Consider the following 5727-nt stretch of genomic DNA (forward strand, 5'->3'; position numbering starts at 1 on the left):
TTTTTGAGCAACCTCGAGATCATCAGCGAGCAGAAAACGTTCAGCCTGCGGACCCTACTGGAGGACAACACAGAACATCGCCAGCTTGACGCGTGCCGCAGTGTGCTACCGTGACCAGGCCCATCGTGCTTATTGAAGACCTTGAAGGAGTCAGACTCGCTCCCAGTCGATGAACTTCAAGAGCTACTAGATCGTCTGCCAGAGGAGCACCAACGTGCTATCAGGAAGGAGAATTTCTCGTTGATCCCTACCGAGCTCTACCCAGAGGAGTGTGCCCTAGAGAACATGCTGCCTCCGATCGAGATCGAAGAAGTGCTTGAAGCCCTGCTGCTATGCTATCAATCGGCTGTACCCACCGAACTACCCCGAGGAATGTAAGAGTGTTCTGAAGCACAAGAAGCCTTGCAACTCAGAGTAGACAGCGTTCTGAGTCGCTCAGAATAAAAGTAGACTTGTAAGATATTAGGATGCCGAAGTCGCATTCCGGCAAGATATTAGAATCAAGAACCGAAAGCCAGTGATATATAACAAAGATGAGCCCAATGGAGCACTATAGCTCCCCGTCACCTGTCGGCAGCGAACAACAACCTTTATTTATGGTTGTTCAGACGATCCACCAAGTCGCCTCTACCAGGCGTGGCAGCATTTATACCTTTTCTCTATTGATCAAATTAAACATCAATTTTAGAAAATTACATGACCCTATGATACTCTATCTCTATCTCTACTATTTCTAAATAAAGTCCCTGGTCCGTCGATCCGATTCCTAATCGGAATCCTGATAAGTCAATCCGAATCCTAATCGGAGCCCGGACAAATCAATCGAAATCTCAATCGGAACAAGGACAATTTATGTCTCGCACAATCACTACATGAACTGGATGAACACAAAATTGATGGTATTATATAGCAACGCACAGGCACTATGCGTAAGGCGGAACGATAACGGTACCATGCGGCCGTACCATATATAAATGCAAGCCCAGTGATGCGCAGTCATGCCAATTCTAAATGGACGTCTCTCACAAAAATTACCTCATCTCAGCCTTCCACCAAGTCCTTGGCGTGGCCACACTCCTTGTTTGCCTCCTCACGGAGGTCTCCATTTTCGCCTCTGAGCGCCATGCGGCAATGTACCTCGTCCCTCTATGCTCAATTCTCCTTCTTTACGGCCATCGCCGGCATGCTGGCGCCACTAGCATCAGCCTGGTAGACTTCTCTTGCCTGAAACCGCCACGACGGCTGCGAACACCCATCCCAAAGTTCATCGAGCACATCAAACTCGGGGGCTGCTTCCAAGACGATGGCGTCGAGTTCATGTCCAAGGCTGTTGTGGCGTCAGGCATGGGCGACGAGACCTACTTCCCGCCGTCGCTGCACTTGATTCCGCCGGACGCGACGCACGGCGCAACGCCGTGGCGGAGGCGCGCATGCTGCTGCTTCCGACGCTCGACGAGCTATTCACCATGACCGGCGTGCCGCCCGCCGCCGTGGGGGCGCTCATCGTCAACTGCAGCGGGTTCTGCCCGGCGCCGTAGCTGGCGGCGATGGTCGCCAACCACTACCCCATGCCCAGCGACGTCAGGACGTTCAACATCTCCGGCATGGGCTGCTCCGCGGGGGTCGTCGGCGTCGACGTCGCGAGCGACATCCTCGTCGCCCAACCGACCGTCGCGTACGCCGTCGTGGCCAGCACGGAAGTGATCACGGTCGGGTGGTACAACGGGAGAGACCACAGCAAGCTGCTCCTCAACTGCACGTTCCGCAACGGCTGCTCCGCCGTGCTGCTGGCGAGCGGGCGGCGCGGCATGGCCATGGCGACGGCGCCGAAGCCGTTCAAGTACCGGCTGCTCCGCCTGGTGCGCACCAACCTCATCGCCAACGATGACGGCTACCGCTCCGGCTACCGCGAGGAAGACGACGAGGGCATCACCGGCTTCAACGTCACGCGAGGCGTCGGCGGCGCGTTCGAGGAGGTCCTGCGCGCGCACCTCGCTGCGCTGGGCGTGTCCGTCCTGCCGTGGCGGGAGAAGCTGCGGTACGCGACGGGGTTCGTGCTGTCGCGGCTGCGCAAAGCACCGGAAGGTTACCAGCAGCTGGTCCCCAACTTCGGCTTGGCGGCGGAGCACTTCTGCCTGCCGACGACGTGGGCGCCCATGATCCAGCGGCTCGGGCGGGGGATCGGGCTGGGAGAGAAGCAGATGGAGGCGGCGCTCATGACCTACCACCGGTTCGGGAACCAGTCGGCGGCGTCGCTGTGGTACCAGCTCGCCTACCACGAGGCTGTTAGCATTAATCTTGACATGGCTGTGTGCGTTGTGTGAGCCGTGTACGTGCGTGTGTGCGTGCATGCGTTGAGTTAGTTCGTGTGTGCTTAGGTAGGCTAGCTGCAGAGAGAATGGCGGAGGCAGTTGGTGACTGTGGTGTTGATCTGCATGAGACTGGCCGGGTCGTGCGGGCCGGGTCGTGCGGTGGAGCGAATGGCTCATCACGATGTGCGCGGCGTCATGCAGATCGTGCGAGTGAAGTCCGGCGTGGAGTCACACGTACATGCGCGTGAGAGTCGCCGGGCTCGGCATGCTCGGCCACTGGGTCGCCTAGGGCTATAAAATGCCATGTAATCTGATTCGTTTGGGTTGAGCCGAGTGGAATAAGAGAAGCCAACATACAGGCCGTTCGGTGGCCGGGGCTTACGTTGCCGGAAATCCTATTGTGTTCCTCTGTTCTTGTGATTGTTCGTCGATCCTCGATTCCAACAGAGGCCAAGGGGTTGGTCCGGAAGGGAGACAAGGTGTGGCAGCTCGGCGTGGGGACTGGTCTCAAGGTGAAGAGTGCGGTGTGGGAGCGTGTCGCTGCCGACGAGGACGACCTCGCCGGTGTCGGGGGGGACGGCAGAAAGAGTGCACGACCGGCGGAACAGGGGGGTGCCGTGGATGGACTGCATCCACAGGTACCCTGTTTGGGACTGAAACTTGCAACTCTGGTGGTGATGGTCACAGTTGTTTGTTTCTTTTATTTATTTGCCAATGATGGTACACATATAGTCTTGGTGTTCCACAATGTTATTCCAAAATATGACACAATAATATCCTTCTTAATTGACAATTGTGCATGTTAAGAATATTATTCCGGTTAAGTTTCTGATATACATACACGTAAGAGCAACTCCAAAAGACTCTATATCCATCGCAATTGTTAGGAATAGAAAGTTTGATGGAAAAATACCCTCCGAGAGCTTCTCTAAGTGGTTATCCAAATATAGCCATCATCTATTTCGGATTTCTCGCTAGCTAAAGATAGATAGCGAAAATGACTGTCTAGAATGTAAATAAGATATAGAAAAGTTGTTGGAGAGTGAAAATGTATAGAAAACGATTTTTATGCAGATGAGTCTCCAAATGATGATTTAGAGAGTGACATTTAGAAAGACTCTTCAAGATGCACTAAGATCAGGGGGCAACTCTGGTGATGGACTGCATCCACGTACAGGTACCCTGTTTCGGACTGAACTTGCAACTCTGGTGATGGTTACATTATATCTATGGTTAATGTCTTTACAGTCTCCCTTTGCTTTCGCTTATACTCATAAGTAATACTTTTTATAATATGTCACATTACATCCAAAAATCCTTCAACCTGCACACAATTTCTTCCTTTTTTATTCTTTCTTTCTAGATCGAGGAGCGGATTGATGGATGAAAGAGGCTTTGTTCATGGCTATTCAGGTGAACTTGCAGCGTTATATGTGTGGGATAGTCTTTATTAAGGCAAGTAGTGAAAGTTGGTGGTAGTATTTATTTATTTCCAAGCACCGCTGTCTATATGCAATATATTAATAAGGGGTCGGATATTGTTGGATTTAAAGCAGCCAATATTATTGTTCGGCTCATACAACGCAAACCACATGTCTAGTGCAAGTCAACCCCTTCATGCAAACTATGCAAACTTCAATTTAGGCCATCGGATCCACATCCAAGGGGGGACCAGGGGGAGTGGGAGTGTGGTTTGCGTTGTATGAGCCGAACAATAATATTGGCTGCTTTAAATCCAACAATAACTGACCCCTCATTAATATATTGTATATAGACAGCGGTGCTTGGAAATAAATAAATACTACCACCAACTTTCACTACTTGCCTTAATAAAGACTATCCCACACATATAACGCTGCAGGTTCACTGAATAGCCATGAACAAAGCCTCTTTCATCCATCAATCCGCTCCCTCCTACCACCCTTGTCAAATACTCGGGCGAGACCGACCCCGCGGTCTGGCTCAACGACTACCGCCTAGCATGCCAGCTGGACGGTGCGATGGACGACGCGGTCATCATTCGCAACCTCCCCCTTCACCTCGCTGACGCCACACGAACGTGGCTCGAGCACTTGCCTACGGACTAGATCCACGACTGGGCCGATCTAGTCAAGATCTTCGTGGGCAACTTCCAGGGCACTTACGTGCGTCCTGGGAACTCCTGGGACCTCAAAGGGTGTCGGCAGATGCCCAATGAGTCCCTGCGCGACTACGTGCGGCGCTTCTCCAAGCAATGCACCGAGCTCCCCAGCGTCACTCACGTCGAGGTCATCAACGCCTTCCTCGAAGGCATGACATGCAGCAACATGGTGCACGAGCTTGCGCGAAGCCGTCCCGCCAGCACTAATGAGCTGTTCGATGCCGCCACCAACTACGCCGCCGGCGATGAGGCAGTTGGTGCCATTTTTGATGACAAGGCGAACAAGCGCAAGGAAGATGTACCCACAGAGGGCGGCAGCACCAAGACCAACGCCTCCGCCAAGAAGCAAAAGCGGGGGAAGAAAGGAAAGAAGCCGGCCCCACCGAACCAGCATGGATCGGGACAGGCGGAGGACTCCGACGAGGCCTTCGTTGCTGCCTCGGACCGCAAAGGACCTCGAGGCCCCCCTCAAGGCGGTGGCGGCCTGTTCGAAGATATGCTCAAGAAGCCGTGTCCTTACCACAAGGGCTCGGTCAACCACACCCTCGAGCAGTGCGAGATGATCCGGAAGTACTACAACCGCGTCATGCATCGCGACGAGGACAAGAAGAAGGATGCTGGCGACAAAGGTGGAGACGACGAGTTCCCCCTGGTGGAGAACACCTTCTTCATCTTCGGAGGGCCGACAACAAACATGACCTCTCGGCAGCGCAAGCGTGAGCGCCGGGATGTCTTCTCCGTCACCAAGGCCACGCCATCCTACCTCGACTGGTCGGAGGACACCATTTCCTTCGGCCGTGAGGACCACCCCGACTACGTCCCACATCTGGGACGCTACCCGCTTGTTGTCGACCCCATCATCGGCAACACCCGCTTCTCCAAGGTGCTCATGGATGGAGGCAGCAGCCTCAACATCATGTACGCCCACACCTTGGAGCTCATGGGGATCGGACTGGACAAGCTCCGCCCCAGTAAGTCGCCATTCCATGGCGTGGCGCCGGGGAAGCGAGATCAACCCCTCGGCCAGATCGACCTACCCGTCTACTTTGGCACGGCAGCCAACTTCCTCAAGGAAGTGCTCACCTTCGAGGTGGTGGGGTTTCGGGGAGCCTACCACACCATCCTTGGCCTTCCCTGCTATGCCAAGTTCATGGCCATCCCCAACTACACCTACCTCAAGCTGAAGATGTCGGGTCCAAAGGGTGTCATCACCGTCGTCTCCTCGTTTGACCATGCTTACGAGTGCGACGTCGAGTGCGTCGAGCACGCAGAGGC

General features: G+C 54.1%; 1 pseudogene; it reads left to right on the forward strand.

Moving 5' to 3' along the window:
* The first annotated feature begins 1011 nt into the window (after window positions 1-1011).
* LOC120698158 lies at window positions 1012-3105 on the forward strand (annotated as a pseudogene).
* Window positions 3106-5727: the final 2622 nt, after the last annotated feature.

Source organism: Panicum virgatum, chromosome 1K (genome assembly GCF_016808335.1).
Source record: "Panicum virgatum strain AP13 chromosome 1K, P.virgatum_v5, whole genome shotgun sequence".
Taxonomy (NCBI): Eukaryota; Viridiplantae; Streptophyta; class Magnoliopsida; order Poales; family Poaceae; genus Panicum; species Panicum virgatum.